Source organism: Tenrec ecaudatus, chromosome 3 (genome assembly GCF_050624435.1).
Source record: "Tenrec ecaudatus isolate mTenEca1 chromosome 3, mTenEca1.hap1, whole genome shotgun sequence".
NCBI lineage: Eukaryota > Metazoa > Chordata > Mammalia > Afrosoricida > Tenrecidae > Tenrec > Tenrec ecaudatus.
The window spans coordinates 22,458,934-22,476,871 of NC_134532.1; the positions used below are offsets into that span (position 1 = coordinate 22,458,934).

The 17,938-nt window shown below is 39.9% G+C and overlaps 1 pseudogene; it reads right to left on the reverse strand.

The window, feature by feature from the left end:
* Positions 1-13,658: 13,658 nt before the first annotated feature.
* LOC142443935 (U2 spliceosomal RNA) lies at positions 13,659-13,801 on the reverse strand (annotated as a pseudogene).
* Positions 13,802-17,938: the final 4,137 nt, after the last annotated feature.

Consider the following 17,938-nt stretch of genomic DNA (forward strand, 5'->3'; position numbering starts at 1 on the left):
CATGTACATCCCTGGATTTTGTTTGGCCCCTGCCATATTAACTGCTCCTCACCCCAGGGATGTTTGTATAGAGTAGCTTTTTCCCTGTGCCCCTTTTGCATTATTTTTAAGCTTACCTCAGCGGACTCATGTTGTACTTGTCCTTTTGTGCTTAGCTTACTTCAGTTAGCATGATTTCCTCTAGTTCTTAGCATGTGGCGATGTGCTTCATACATTCATCACTGCTTTTTAGCGATGCATAGTACTCCATTGTATGTTTGTACCACAGTGTTTTAATCCACTCTTCAGTTGATGGAAATTTGGGTTGTTTCCAACTCCTCGCAATTGTGCACTGTGCTGCAATGAACATTGGAGCACAGATGTCTGGCTGTGGCTTGTTTCTTGGCTCTTCTGGGTATATGCCTGGTAGGAGGATTGCTGGATCAGCATACTCCATCCTTATAGAGCACATTATTTTTATTCTTCAGGTCCCCTTCATTGACATTCATGTCAGAGAGGTGGTATTTCCTGGTCTCAGAGGATGAATGGATTCTAGGTTTCCTAACATGAAAACTGTGAAACTGAATGACTGAATAAACTTGGAAATTAGATATTATGCTGAGGGTTGATATATGTTGTTAAAGATTGACTTTGAAGGGGAACCTACACTCTTGAATTTTATACCAACTTAAGAAAATTTTCAGACACACTATATGTTTTCAGTCCAAATCAATGAACTCATTGTGGCAGTAATTTTTAATTTTTTTCATGAATACACTTGTACTTAAAAATAATTTAGAGAATTAAGAGTTGTGATCAATACTTTAGTTGCTGCTACTATATCCTGTGAATTTTTATACTATCATTTTTCCCATTTACATTATATTTTATTTATCTTTTTCTTTTTAAAAACATTTTATTAGGGGCGCATACAACTCTTATCACAATCCATACATATACATACATCAATTGTATAAAGCATATCTGTACATTCTTTGCCATAATCATTTTCTTTTTTATTTTTTCCTTTTCTTTTTTTACATTTTATTAGGGGCTCATACAACTCTTAAAACAATCCATTCATATACATACATCAATTGTATAAAGCACATCCGCACGTTCCCTGCCCCAATCATTCTCAAAGCGTTTGCTCTCCACTTAAGCCCTTTGCATCAGGTCCTCTTTTTTTTTTCCCTCCCTCCCCGCTCCCCCTTCCCTCATGTGCCCTTGGTAATTTATACATCGTTATTTTGTCATATCTTGCCCTATCCGGAATCTCCCTTCCCCCCCTTCTCTGCCGTCCCTTCCCCAGGGAGGAGGTCACATGTGGATCCTTGTAATCAGTTCCCCCTTTCCAACCCACTCACCCTCCACTCTCCCAGCATCGCCCCTCACACCCTTGGTCCTGAAGGTATAATCCACCCTGGATTCCCTGTGCCTCCAGCCCTCGTATGTACCAGTGTGCAGCCTTCTGCCCTATCCAGCCCTGCAAGGTAGAAATCGGACCATGGTAGTTGGGGGGAGGAAGCATCCAGGATGTGGGGGAAAGCTGTGTTCTTCATTGGTACTACCTCGCACCCTAATTAACCCTAATTAACCCATCTCGTCTCCATTGGCCGACACTTGGGCCTTGAGTCTCCACTCTGTACTTCCCCTTTCATTCAATATGGTATATATATATATATATATATATATATATATATATATATATACACACACACACATATATATACATTTATTTATCTTTTTCATGATTATATGACTATAACACCAAGATCCCCTTGTTTTCCAGAAACCTGGGAGAATTTGTGAAGACATTACCACTAATATTTTATTAATAATTTAACTAAAAATAAAAAAAATAGTTATGTTTATTTTACTGAGCAATCATATTCCTGTTCCTGTCATATTTCTTCCCCACTATATAACCCAGCTAATTCCTATTAATTTAGTTCTTGAATTCCAAGTAAATGTTTTTCTCACTGCTCTTTTTCATAATTATGGTCCAGTGCCTTATCTTTTTATATATTAACTTCCATTTTACTATTTTTCCCAATATGATTATGTACTTTTGATCCACATCCTATATACAATACTTTTGTATATATTTTGTTAGTATAAAGGGGAAGTTTATAAGACCTGAAACTTCTCAAGTTCAATTGAAGGTAAACATCTTATTTTCACCAGACTTCTAACTGAGAGAAGGAATATTTGGTGAAGAACGTTCTTTACTCCACCTCAGACCATAAGCCTTGACATGCTTGGTGAAAGGGATCAAGCTGAATCATCTCATTTATGCCATTCCAACGCATTCTGGGTATTTCATTAAAGTTTATCCTGCTCCAAGCCCCTTGCATACCATGGGTACTGTACAATATCTATTGTGTGTGAAGTGTGTATGTTGGGAGAGCCCATTTATAAGCCCATAAATATGCACAATAGGATGTGGTAAGTACTAGAACTTGTTTTAGAGGTGGACAATTAGAGACAGAAGGACACAAGCAGAAAATCCTAGAGGTGACTTGGCCAAGGCAGAGACATCTTTAACAAGAAAACAAGCCTAGAGGGATGTTAATTTCTACTCTCCTCAGCTCTTGTGTTCAAGGGTGTCCAATGTTAAAGCTGTTGGGAAAGACTGCACCCTACAGAAAAGGAGTGGCAAGGGGTAGGTAAATGGGTGATGCCAAAAGCCAAGGTGAAGGATGAAGCTTAAAAATACATTAGATGGATTAAAGAAAGAGATGGCTTATCAACCATCTGTCAATTTTCCCTAGAGCCTGGGTTCCAATCATTCAAATTAATGCTGACAGATCGCAAACAACACAAACTGTGGGAGAGGGCATATTGGCTTGGGTTGTAGGTTGTCCCATCCATAGTTTGGGTCTTCAAAGGAGAAGGGGAAAGCTGTGTATAGGCTAAAGTTTGTGAAACCTGCTCCACCAGGAACCTGTAGGGGTAGGAAGTCAAAATGAGTGTGGTGAGGAGAGGCTATGCTGTGGTAAGTTAGACAGGCACTAGCCCGAATAGCTACATGGATATCATTGACACTTCTCTTTGGCAATCCTCAGGGAGTTTCTGAAGGCAGGGAGCTGAGAGGTGGCAGTTATAGGATAGGGGTGTGTGTTAGGGCCCCTCTAAAAATAATATGGAAGTCAGGATACTAGAAAAATAAACAATTTGCTTTAGATGCTCTCATGGCCAAGCATCATGCATGTCTGGACTATAAGAGTCTCCATTCCACTAAGGTATTAAGAACAGGTTTCAATTTCAGGGCTCTTAGTCAGGATGATTGCAGAGCAAGTTTGGTTTTCAGACCCCTCCTTGATCAATATTCTTAGTATAAGCTTGACTAAGGTTTAACACTTTCCAGAACTGTTAGCTTATGGAAAATTAAAAACCAACCCAGAAGTTTTAGTAACAGCCAAGAAATCAATAGCTACATGACATTTGGGTAAATCTGCTGAACAAGGCCTCCTTAGAGGCTTGCAAAGCAGTGATGTAATTTTGAGGACTAGGTTCAATTGACCCAAACATGGTACTGTCAATTGGCTTATGTGTATGTGAAAGTAGGACATTGAACAAGGAAGACTGAAGAAGAATCCATGAGCTTGAGTTGCTTTAACAGTACCATGGGCATCTGAAAGGAGAACAAATCTGTCTTGGAAGAATTAAGGTCTGAGTGCTGCATAGAGATAAGGATGGTGAGAGTTCATACTACATGCTGTGGGCATGTTGTTCATAGAGACCACTCCCTGGAGAAGGATGGTATGTCTGGTAGAGGGGCAGTGAGGAATAGGAATTCTACAACTAAATGGAGGTGGACACAGTGCCTGCAACAATGGATTCATCCTAAAATGTGACGATGGCATAGGAGTGGTCAGTGCTTCCTTCTATTGTGCACTGGGTCCCTGCGAGATGGAATACACTCAAAGACAGCTAACTACTACAGTCTCAGAACTCAGTAACCAACACCCAAGACATGCATAAAATGCTAGTGTTTTAGTTATAGTCACAATAGTTAATTCCATTGTATCAGAAGCCAAGCCCTTTTATGTCTTAACATTTGCTGGCACTTAAGCTCTCTTGAGGGGGGTAGGGAGAGAATGACTTTCTTTTATTTAAAATTTTTGAATAAAATAGGTGATGACAAAATCATTGAGGAATCCCTGCCCCTCATTGATTTAGACCAGGGGTGTCAAACTCAATTAAAATGAACAGCTTTGATTTTGTGATTTTACTCATCTTCAGTAGTTAAAGGGTTAACGAGAAAATTGTGTGTATGGTATTGCCTCAATCTCCTTTAAGTGCTATTGTCTTCATAACAGTCTTTTCTATTTTGATTTCAGGGCATTGTGGGTCACAACAAATTACCTCATGACCCATGGGCTCCCTGTTTGACACTCCTGATTTAGACCATTCTCCTGGAAATGAGCTAAAGGAAATTCTCTAGGGTGCACACAACATTTTATATGGCAGACTATTTCCCCAGACTTGGGCTCTAGTGTGAGGGCAGCACACAGATACTCTTGTATGGATGCCTATTTGTCTGCCAAGGAGATTGTAAATCAGTTAGTCCTCTAAACTTAGGGGTCAGCTGGAACATCTGTAGTTGTTCACTGGGTTTCCATGTGATCAGAATGTCTATAATCAAAGAATCAAAAGAAAATTTTATGAGACACTTCCACCTTAACTGTAAGAGAGATAAAAGGTGAAGATTCTGGCAGCTACAGACCAGAGTATTCAGACAGTATGAATAAACACAATTTTATTATTTGGTTTTTTTATGCTCAAGTTATTGGGTTCAAACATAACATTGGTTATGAAAGAACACGTACTAACACTTTCCATGAGACTAGTAATACTCTGATATCAGTGTCAGATAATGATACTTCAAGAAAAATGTAGACCAATATTGGTAATGGATTTACATGAAAAAAAATCTTTAAAATATTTGGAACTGAGTTAGACAACATTTTAAAATAATTATATACCATGATTAATTGAAATTTGTCCCAGGGTGGATTTAACATAAGAAAATAAACACTGTAATACACCAATTGTGGGGGAAAAAGAATAAATTTTCTAAGTAGACACAGAAATTTTACCAAAGTCAAAGGCTTTCCATGCTAAAAAAAAATTCTACAAACCTAACACCCAAAAATAACTTTGGTACTTAACTCTGTAACAACTAACTGCTAATCACCATCTGCTAAACTAATAACCATTCCACCTTAACAGGCACGGCATCCTTACAACACACTGATAATCTCCTAAAGGAACTATCTGGAAAGTCCCTTACCATCCGGAACTTCTACTAACAACCTAGGCAACCCAAGATGCGCACTAAACACTCTGAGTCTAACCTTATGCTTTATTCCAATTCTTCAAACAGAGTGACAACCTTAAATATATTCTATAACCATAAGGCTAACTCTATGACGCGAAGATTCACAAATTCAAAAACCAAATGCCCAAAACTCTTTAAGCCAAAACTGTACAGCATTAGAACACATAAGCCCCGAATCAACCCCAAACGTAATCTGTTAAGCATTAAATGTTAAGCATCAAGCCCTTTCATCTGGCGAATAACATCTGATATGTAAGTCATGACACTTAATTCCTTGACTCTTGTTCTTGAACAGGCTACATTGATTAATCCCAGAACATAGAATGGGATCTTAAGCACAGACTTTGACTCTAGCACACTAAAACCCTAAGCAGAACCCCAAACCTACCACACCAAGAAACTCATGTTGTTGATCTGTTTCTGCTCTTAGATTTTATCTAAACTTAGGGGATTGTGATAGGTAGACATGCAGAATTAGGAATCTCAAACACATGGTGTGTTTTCAGTTAACTTTTTAAAATGTTTCATGACATTTGGCAAAATAAAGTGGTATAGGAACTTTTAAATAACAAGCAACCTCGTGACTGAGGGCTATCACAGGTCTCTGTGGACCTCCACTCTACTGCGTCCTGATCTCAGAAAGACCTGTCTGCTATTAGACATATGCAGGGATGTGTTACCCAATGAGCAAGGTGCCTGAGGGCTCAATTGTACTTATTCAGTAATTTGTAGATCACAATTTTAACTCATTTCTTCCTCAAATATGTAGTGGAACTATGTTAAATAAAGCAAATTAATTATTGGTTATTCTATCATCGACACCTTCCATTGCCTCATTTCCAGGGGATCCTCATGTCACCAGAGATGGAGGAGGTAGCAAATAAAAGGTGCTTACATTGGAACCATTGGCTCCATTTTTTAAAACATTGGCTTTTTTCTCAGACCAAGGTTAAGCGCTCAGATGAAGATTTTGTCCACCCTTTCAACCAGTGTGAACTGGTAACCCTAAAATATCTGTGACCATGACTACTTGAGTTTCCAGTAAGCCCAAAACGTAACCTCACAAGACATACTTGAAGTGAAAGCTATATCTTCACCCCAGAACTGAACAGGTGTCAATCCCAGGGACTTCCTGTGTGTCCAGGGCCAGGAACTCCCTCTCACAGCCCACTGGGGCACACCACTCATGGAGAAGTCAATCCTAAAAGAGTCACGGATGATAACAATGGTAGGTCAGCCCCACTACAAACTGCTGACTTCACACCCTGTTCCCATTGACATCTCAGTAAACCCTGGAATGAAAGTGGGGTACTGGTGCGGAAAAATCAGTAGCTAAGAAGTCATTGGTGGAGCTTTCATTGCAGGATGTTAGCGCAGGACTGTCTATCTTTGAGCCCATCTCTGGGACTTTCAGAGGCAAAAGGAAGTAGTCTTCCCTGAGCCAGTCTTATATACTGGCTGAGGGAACCTTGCCTGTGATAGCCTCCATTTCCAAGGTTCTGATCTCTCTTACCTTCCAGGAAGCACAAAACATCTAAGTAAGGATGATTCACTCTCTTTCCATGTTGCAGAGACTGATCTGAAAATCCAGATCTGCCCCAGTTCCAGCACTTGGATGATCTCTCTCTAGCCTCACGTGGGTCCTGAGAGTGAGCTGGGAAATAAAGGGGCAAAGGCTAGAGATTGATTAAATGATAATCAATTATAATTACTTCAGCCTGATTCATAAATCAGCATAAGTTATCCTCCAGATGTCAGATGAAGGTAGAGTAAACCTCAGGTGAATCTTGTTAAGTTGCTGTAGGGGGGCAGTTCTTAAGGAACACTTGGCAGTCCTAAGAATACCTTTGCTCAAACAAATGCACATGCACACTTTAAATTGGTAGCAAACAAGAACTTGAAAAGTAAGCAGAGATCATTGAAAAACTGAGTGAAAGTAAGAGACCACGAATAATAACATCAAATAAGACCCACCTACAACCCAGACCTTAACAGATGGTCTGAATATTTACTCCATTAGAAAATATAATACTCAATAACACCTTTTCTGTTAATCTCAATTATCATACTAGTTTGTCCATCATTAAATTAATTTTCATTCTACATTGATCGATCATGACCACCTTTTTTTAAAAAATAATTTTATCAGGCCCTCATACAGCTCTTATACCAGTCTATTGTGATCTCCTACTATTGGTCACTGTAGTAGTCACCTGACCTTTCCAAGAAACAGTTCTCCCTACCCTTGATCTCTGTAAACACTGAAGACACATCAGTGCAGGTGGACACAGAGATGGAAGGCAGTGTGGGCATTGACATAAACTACTGTATGGGGTGCTCAGACCAGAATGGGGACTCAGGAAATAAAAGCACAGGCCCAGGATCCAGGAGCAGATGCAGAGCTGAGCACAGGTGGGGCTTTCTTCTGTGTCTTAAGTTGGTTTTGTTTCCCCAGCTCTCAGAGATTCAGGGGAAACTCTATTTACAATACATTGTCTCCTACATTGTAACAAGAAATTCACTGCCATCAAGCTGATTGCCACCCAGAGTGATCCTGTGGGGCAGGCCTGAACTACCTCTATAAAAGGTATTTGCATAGAAGAGGTTGTTCTTTCAAGATTCTGTCATGTGATCTGCAGGTTTTTTTTAACTTAATTAGTTTAAATTTAATTAGTTGAAAATATAGGAAATATGGCGTTTACTATATATGCAAACCTGGATTCGCATGAAAGTAATATCACAATAACATGTAAAATAGGCCCCATGGAATGAGATATAAAAAGGCATGGTGATGTTGAAAGCTAAGCATTGGACTTTTAATGTCAAGGTCAGTGGTTCAAACCCCACATCCTCTCCTCAGGGACTTTACAATTGTCTCTTAAATTCGAACAAAGGAAAAGAAGACAGTAAAAAAAAAAAAACCCTAAAAGTTGGTGCCCATGGAAGGCGAAAACCTGCCACAAAAATAAAATACAAGTGTATTACACAAAACAAGGGATAGAAAAGCTCTAATCTTATACCCTATCATTAGTGGAAAATTTGAGTCCAGGGGGCTGAAGGTGTAGGGTGGTGTCAGGCAGTCCCACTGGGTTACTGCTCTCACCAAATTCATTGTGTGTTTATTCACTGCACAGGGCGATGTATATGAACAATATCATCTTTTGTATTCTGAAAATGAATGATTTTATAAATTGATAGTATGATGAAGGTAAAGCAAATTTATTTTGCTTTTATATTAATATTTAATTAGAGAACTGTAACTCTTTCATAAAGTGAACTTTTGCATAACTGCTATCTACAATTCTGAAAGGCACTGCAACTTGATGTCACAAGTAGAGATTATTTAAGGATACAAATATATTTTGTTCAATATCTGGAGACTAAAGTTCAAATTCAAGCCCAACTCTGAAGGAAGTCTTTTTCTCTGATGAAAAATCATTTGATGAATGACAATCATTTCAAAAAATATTACTAAAATAGTGAAAAGAAAAAAATATCATATAGACTTGGTTCTTGTTGGGAAAATTATGTAAAAGTGCTTACATGTTAAAACAAAATGCAAAGTCATAAATACCTTAGAATAAAATCATATATATTGTTTAAGTGTTTGTATTTATATATGAATGTGAGATTCCAGATACAACTGAGAAAGCATGATTCACAGAAAGGAAACTAGAGTTAAATTTTATGAAAAGCTAGATATTCTTATGTAACTATGTTTAACCTTGGAAGGAATGAGAATTCCCTAACACTCCATTGTGCTCATGAGGGACTTGTGCTTGGATCAAGAAGTACTGGTGATAACAGAACAAGGGCATGCCCCATGGTTTAAAACGCGGAAAGGTGTGTGTCAGGATGGAATCCTCTCATTTTATTTGTCCAGTCTGTATGCTGAGCAAATTATCAGAGAATTTGGATTATATGAAGAAGAATGTGGCATCAGGAATGGAGGAAGTTTTATTAACAACCTGTGATATGAAGATAACACAACCTTGCTTGCTCAAAATGGGAGGAATTGAAGCACTTGCTGAGGATGATCAAGATTGCAGAGCTCAGTATGGAGTATGATTCGATGTCAAGAAGAGTTGAAGTCACCAAAGATTTTTGTTTTGTGAGGATCTATTTTCAATGCTCATGGAAGTAGCAGTCGAGAGATCAAAAGATGAGTTGCATTAGGTAAATATGTTGCACAAGATAGCTAACATCCTGGAAACAAGGATGGTATTCTGAGGACTAAGGTGAGCCTGACCAAGCAACGATAATTTCATGTGCCTCATATGCATGTGAAAGTTGGACCTTGGATAAGGAAACTGAAGAGGAATCAAAGCATTTGAATTATGGCACTTGAGAAGAATATTGAAAGTATCATGGACTGCTAAAAGGACAAACCTATCTGTCTTGGGAGAAGTACAGCCAGAGTGCTCCTTAGAGGCAAGTATGGCAAGATTTTGTCTTACATACTTTTGACATGTTGTCAGGAGAGACCAGTCCCTGGAAAAAGACATCATGGTGGTAAACTGGAGGGGCAGCAAAAAAGATGAAATCCCTCAATGAGATGGAGTGATCAGTGGCTAAATCAATGGGATCAACTGTTGAAGCCCATTAAGACTCAGCCTTGAAATGTTTGAGAAGTCTCATGACCTAAGTGTTTGCTGATTTCTTCTGTGACTTTACGCTTTGCACAGACTGTCAAGGACAAGAAAGCAAGCAAGATCTAGGAAAAACAGGTTGTTTGATTTTCTCAAGGATGTCTGACTTGGCAGAAGATAGAGTTGCTATGTATATCAAATGTGCTTGCTTAACATTGAGATAATAAACCCCAGGTTGTTTCTGCATGGATATAAGGAGTGTGTAGAACAAACTCCGGTGCTTTAGTCCATCATACTGCTGCCCTCCCGATACTTTCTGTCTCTCTTTTTTTCCTTAATCCTCCCTCCCCCTCTCAGGACTGTTCGACTCATCGGCTGGCTCTGAGAATCAACCATAGAGACAATTGTAAGGATGACACAGGACTGGGCAGTGTTTCCTTCTGTTTTGCATAAGTTCACTATGAGTCAGATCTATGGTATCTACAAAAGAAAACTAAGTTAAGCTCTACATAGTTTTGTTTTGGTCACTTGAATAAATACAACAAAAATCTGAAATGAGACCTGCAGTGGGGCCCACATGAGAAAATGACATTGTGATAGAATATTTAAACCTAGGATAAAATAAGAATGCATTTCTATAATATTTATATATAAACAAGGTTTCTAAATACAGTCTGACATTCAAAATAAACGGCAAATGTAAAATGAAGCTGAATAAATTTTAAAAAATATAAAAAGGACAAAAGCTATAAGTCATAAAATTGAATTGATAAACTGGAAAAAACATAAATGTTATCACCAATAATGCTTTACCATAAAATATCTCCTGCAGGTTTCTAATAATGTGAGTATTTGAATACAAAATATAAACCCAAATCCTGTAAAGAGGTGTACAACTTTAGATCTTTGGCATTTCATCATTGCAAGGACAGGAGATTCATGGCAGTAAAGCAAACTATCTCTTTGTCAGGTATTTCATTCCAGGGAGAGAGACTTACAAAGGAGGTCACTAAGGATTCTGGGCATCAGCATTCTCCACAGCTACGTCACTCCTTACCTGCCTTCTCTCTGTGTCTCCAAGAGAACCCAGGCAGGCCCACACCCCCTCTGATTCCTACTATGCTGTACTACTGAGGGGTGCGCTTATGCCAATTAAGTTTACTGAAGAGGAAAACTAGAAATTCCCGTTTTAGTCGCTCTTGCTTAGAGTTCCCCCCGGAAGCAAACCTCTCCTCTGCCTAGGGCTCCCCCTATACTGGATGTCCTTCTAATCAAAATTACCACGAACACCAAAGTTCACTCCAGCGCCTAATGAATTGCCATGTTTGTATGTCTCACTTTCTATGTCTGTAACCTCGCTTGCTCCCGGGTCCTGACCCTTATCAGCTGTGCTCACGCCTTGCTCAGAACCCACATCTTAAGAACGTGAGTTCATCTCGGTCGCTGGCTAAATACATCCTCTTTCCATCTCTCCAGCGTGCCGCCTGGTCATTCCCATTGAGAAAACTGCTGAAATGGTCCAGGGTGCCACACTATATATATTATGCTCTGTGGTGTGAAATATGTCTGACCCAAGCATTGGTATTTTCAATTACCGCATACTCATATGAAAATTGGACACTGAATCAGAAAAACTTAAGAAGAATCACATTTGAATTATAGTGCTGCTGAAGAATATTTAAATATTTAAAGTACCATGGGCTGTACTGACACAGCGGCTGCAACAATGGACTCAAACATAAGAACAATTGTGAAGACGGCACAATTCCAGGCAGGGTTTCCCTCTGATGTACACAGGGTCACTATGAGTCAGAATGGACTCCGTGGCACCTAAGGCCAACCATGTGGGTCCCAGGAGGATGCTATGAGGGAAGTCAGCACAGAAGACAGGAGGATCCAACATCGCCAGAGGTGAGACAACAGGTAGCCACACATACAAACAGAGTAGTTCAGACGAGATTTGACAGTTTTCCACCCAAGCAAAGAGAAAAAGGAGCCCAAATGAATGAAAGAAAAGTCATCTGGGCCCAAATGCATATCTCCCCATGGCCTCAGAGAAAACATGGTACCTGGCTGAGCCATGTAATGGCCTTCTGTCTATAGATGGCAATGCAGACTCAGGATTTAATCTATCTACTTACAGTCCCCCGTGTGTGCCTATCATGGATCCCGGTCATAGAAGGGATTGCAGTGGGATGAGACACTCATTTTGCCCCTCCTTGTCCTCAGGTGCTCTGACTGAGCTGGTAGTGCAGGACTTGATTGCTGGAATTATGAAACCCTCACAAATCCTGTCCCTCACCTGCTCCTTCTCTTCAGTGTCTCTGTTACCAGTAGATACGATGAGAACTAGATCAAGGGAAAGGCTGGACAGATGGGGTGATGGGCTGGGCAAATAAGGGAGAATTCAGCTTCTCAGTTTGACATCTCCAACACTATTGGCATGACCATGGACCTGTTCTCTCTGCAGCCGACTGACCTCTGTGCTCAACCAGGACATGGTCAAGGATTACTGTTTAAGGGATACCATGATGACACAGCAGTGTGGTCCAAGAAACAATGACTTGCTCAGGGAGTCAAGAGGGGAACTGTGGGGCCATTAAGCACCTGTGGCACCTGGTGGTGCCAACAGGAAGTTTTCAATGTTGAGTCCCACTTATCGCTGTCTCTATTTTTCTTCCTTAAGAAAAAGGTTTTGTCTTTTTACCTGGGTCTCACCTTTTATAGAACACAAGGAAGACTTGTCTGACTTTGAAGCTTTATAGTGGCAAGAACTCTCCTCAAACCTCTGAGAATTCCTTGTTTCCTCTTCATGAAGGGACAAATAATAAAGTCCACATACTAATGCCTTGGGGAGATTCATGGAAAAGGGGTGCAGATGTAAACAACTCCAATACCCTCAGACCCTTAAGCCCAACGAACAAATAAATACACACTTTCTGAACTTGACAAATGTCAGGACACATTAGTAAAGAAAACCATCACAATTACTTTTTGGAACTGAGAGTTTATGCTTTTATATTTTATAGTAAATCTAAATTTTCTTGTATAAAATTAAGCTTTCATATATGAGATTTCGCCTTTAAATGGGAATAACTGTGCCTAACTTGTGAATGGCCAGGGTAGATAGAGAATATAAAGGCATTGTTGGAGCAAAGGGGACCCTTGCTCATCACAGGAATGAGCGTAGTCGGATCCACACGGATGTCTGTTTTATGGACAACATGCTACCTTCAAATAGCGTGGGCTGGTAGCATCCCCTCTCTCTACTCTAAGGAAAATGACTGGTTATTGCTAAGTGAGCTTGGCCTCAGTAATAGTCACAGTTCTCAGATGAGTGTCAACTTCCCTCATAGTGTTTTTGTGTATAAATATGGTAGTGCATATGGAAGGTGTAGTACATATTTTGGACAATGAATGCTTCAAAATTTAAGCTGCATATATTGTACCATCAATGTTCCTTATGAAACAAAAAGTAATGCTTATTTTAAAAATAAACCTTCAATACATGCATTTTCAACTTTTCAATCCCCCAATTCTTCGATATTTATTAGACCATTGAATTACTTGTGTATAGAATGTGTCAGATCTAAACCCACTGACAAAGTAGAGAGTCTTAACTCTTTTGTTGTAATATTATGGTTTAGCAACTGGTATGCCTTAAGCTGATTCTCTGTGGGAAACTCCCTTCCTGCGGGAATGTGCCCCGTTGCACAGGATGATTTTGAAGTACAAAGGTATGGTTTTAATTTAACATATTTGTGGTTTGCATTCAGTTTTGCTAAGTCAGACCCATTCACAGGATTAATTGAGGTTTCTAATATGCAGTTCATATACAGTTGAACTGATACTACACTTGATCTCAGACAAAAGGCCGAGAAGCAATGGTTAGGTAGTGGTTTTGTATTTAGTTTTATCCATATGGACAGCAATTGGTAACCTCCAGCAGCTCCGTGGGAGAAGGATTGGGTTTTCTGCTCCCGTAAACACTTACAGTCACAGAAACCCACAGAGGGTACTGTGAATCACCATTGACTCAATGGCAGTGATATATATATATATATATATATATATATGTGCATTTTTAAGACTTTATTACTATAGCCATCCGCTGGTTCTGATAGCATGCTTAAAACTTGTTTTTCTTTTTCTTCTTTTAGCATGAACTTATATATGTCCAAACTATAATTATAGTAGTGGTATTTTTGACACAACATCATAAAATTGTAAACAAGAAAGTTCCTCAATAATAAATGAAACCTTTATTTCAGGTATTTCAACAAGTTAGGAAACCTTTGAAATGTCAACATTTTTCTAGTTTATTTTTCAAACTCATTACATTAATATACCACTTATGTTGCAAATATTTGAAGTACATATGCAAAACAAAATACAGTGATCAAATTCAGAATAAACAAAATTCCAACAACAGCATCAAGAAAAAGAAAAACAACATACTCAGATAGAATATCTGTGGAGGGAAAGGAAATACTTAAAATTCACATGCACATATTTAAGTATCATTTTAAGAATTTTTAAGGAGATCTAGAGATACATTCACCCTTTCCTACTTAGAACTGCAAGCCTGGTTGCCATCTCCTTGGAATTAACCCGAAGATCATACTGTCCATCATGACAAGATCTAGGTGACCATTTATCACATTACCATGCCTCACTTCAAATTCATCAGAACCCAATACCAGTCTTGAGCACCAAGTCATCAGTGTGCGACCGAATAGATCCTTTTTTGACATCCATCAATTTAAGGCAGTGGCCCCTGTGTGTCTTCCTGGGTCAGAAAGAGAAATAAGATTTAAATGCAACATACACAGTCTTTCAAAGATTCAGCTCTCAAATATTCATGCCATCCTAGCACAAAATCCTTGAATTCCCCCAGGAAACCCGATTCTTGTATTATCAGCATGATTTAAAGTATGATATGCTGCAGCTCATGGTATGGGAAGCCAGAATAAGGGCCAGGGAGGCTGCATTTAAAGGCAGAAGTCAGAAATATAAAGGAGTCTGGGGTTACCTGGCTCTGTTCTTCCATGAGACGGCTAGATGAAAAAGAAAGCTGGAGACAACAGATTCAGAGTCCTCACCTCATCCTCACTGACTTAGGGAAAAGTGTTCAAGGAAAGGGGAGAGGCATTTTCCTCTGTGCAGAAAGGAAGAGGGAAGAATCAGCCTCCACCTCTGAGACCAGTGTGTGCTCCCAGCATACTCCAACCTGATGGCCCTGTCTAAGCACTCTTCAGTGATAGAAATGCCTCTTTGTGAGAATTCTTGAAGACATTATATTTTCTTAACATGCAGAATTGTTCTTATCGTCTGCCCTGTGTCCTCCTCTACGCTTTGATGCTACCTCTTCCCAGAAGTGTCCTATGAAAACATGGTGGCCATTTTCTTAGGGACTTGACACAGTTGAGCTTATGATCTTTTTATCAATACTGGAGTACAACACCAAGCATTACCTGTTAATGCAGATCATGTAAAACTTGGGGATCAAATACAGTAGAAATTGTTCCGAGATCCTAGAAATAAAGGATGAATTCACCTGTGGTTGAGGGAAGCTTGAAGATCTGCATCCTGCCCTGACACCCTCTACATGTAATCTCCAAAGTGTCTTCAAAAACTAACACAGCGATACATACCACACTATCAGACAAGATAACATTAAGGGGAGTTGTATAAAAGTTAAAAAAAAAGAGGACCTGATGCAAAGGGCTTAAGTGGACAGCAAATGCTTTGAGAATGATTGGGGCAGGGAGTGTGAGGATGTGCTTTATACAATTGTTGTATGTATAGGTATGGATTGTGATAAGAGTTGTATGAGCCCCTAATAAAATGTAAAAAAAGAAAAAAAGTTTTAAAATCTGTATCAGTCTTTAATATGTGATACATATGCCATTTTTTATTATTTCATATTAAGTGCAAAATACTCATCACCACAATCAATTTCAAAACTTGTTTTATTTTTTAAAGCATTTTATTAGGGACTCACACAACTCTTTTTTTTTCTTTTTTTACATTTTATTAGGGGCTCATACAACTCTTATCACAATCGACACATATAAATACATCAATTGTATAAAGCACATCCGTACATTCTTTGCCCTAATCACTCTCAAAACATTTGCTTTCCACTTAAGCCCTCTGCATCAGGTCCTCTTTTTTTTCCCCCTCCCTCGCCGCTCCCCCTTTCCTCATGAGCCTGTGATAATCCACAGATTTTTATTTTGTCATATCTTTCCCTTTCCGGAGTCTCCCTTCCCCCTCTTTTCCACCATCCATCTCCCAGGGAGGAGGTCACATGTGGATCCTTGTTATCAGTTCCCTCTTTCCAAACTACTCACCCAGTACCCTCCCAGTATCGCCCCTCACACCCCTGGTCCTGAAGGTATCATCCCCCCTGGATTCCCTGTGCCTCCAGCTCCTATCTGTACCAGTGTACAACCTCTGCTCTATCCAGATTTGCAAGGTAGAATTCAGATCATGAGAGTTGCGGGGGAGGAAGCACTTAGGAACTGGATGAAAGCTATATTCTTCATCGGTGCTACAGCACACCCTGACTGACTTATCTCCTCCCCTAGATCCCTCTGAATGGGGATCTCCAGTGGACGACAAATGGGCTTTGGGTCTCCACTCTGCACTTCCCCCTTCATTCACTATGGTAAGATTTTTTTTTCTGATGATGCCTTATACCTGATCCCTTCGACACCTCGTGATCGCACAGGCTAGTGTGCTTCTTCCATGTGGGCTTTGTTGCTTTTGAGCTAGATGGCCACTTGTTTACCTTCAAGCCTTTAAGACCCCAGATGCTATCTCTTTTAATAGCCGGGCACCATCAGCTTTCTTCACGACATTTGCTTATGCACCTGTTTGTCCTCAGGGATCATATCATGGAGGTGTGCAGCCAATGATATGATTTTTTTGTTCTTTGATGCCTGATAACAAATCCCTTCAGAACCACGTGATCACACAGGCTGGTGTGTTCTTCCATGTGGGCTTTGTTGCTTCTGAGCTAGATGGCCACTGGTTTATCTTCAAGCCTTTAAGACCCCAGATGCTATATCTTTTGATAGCCGGGCACCGTCAGCTTTCTTCACCACATTTGCTTGTTCGCCCACTTTGTCTTCAGTGGTTATGTCGGGAGGATGAGCAACATAGAATGCCAATTTAATAGAAGAAAGTATTAATGTATTGAGGTTATACTTGAATAGAGGCTCAATGTCCTTCTGCTACCTTAATACTAAATCTACAAATATAGGCACATAGATATATTTCTCCATCCTCATATGTATACTTGCATATATACATGTCTTTGTCTAGACCTCTATAAATGCCCTTTGCCTCCTAGCTCTTTCCTCTATTTCCCTTTACTTTCTTCCTGTCCCATTATCATGCTCCGTCCCCATCTGGGTTTCAGCTATACCTCTTTGTTACTTTACCCTCGATCATTCCCTACTAGGCCTACCACACCCATCTCACCACCAATTTGGATCACTTGTGGTTCCCTTGTCCCTGGGTCTGTTAACACCACTTCTTACCACCCACCTCCCCCTATCCCATGTCCCCCCAGAACTGTCGGTCCCGTTGTTTTTCCTCCAGATAGTTCATCCAGCTTATCTTATTTAGACAGACCTGTGGAGACAATAATATGTACAAAAACAAGACAGCAAAACCAAGCAACAGTATACAACAAAACAAACCAACCACTGACAAAGAATAAAACAAAACACAACAAGGAAGAAAAGCTTGTAGTTTGTTCAAGGATCGTTTGTTGGCCTTCAGGAGTGTTTTCCAGTCCAGTCTGTTGGGGCACCACACCCTGGCCCCAACGTCCACTTTCAGCATTCCCTGAGGGCCTTGCCACTTCATTCCCTTGCTGTTCCACTGCACCCCCTCCAGTGCTTTGCCTCAGTGTGGTGGGATCAGGTCAGGCGCAATTTCCACACCATGTCTCCGGTGCTGTCCCCTGCAGGGTCATGGGTCAGTGAGGGACGTCATGTCTCATAGTGGG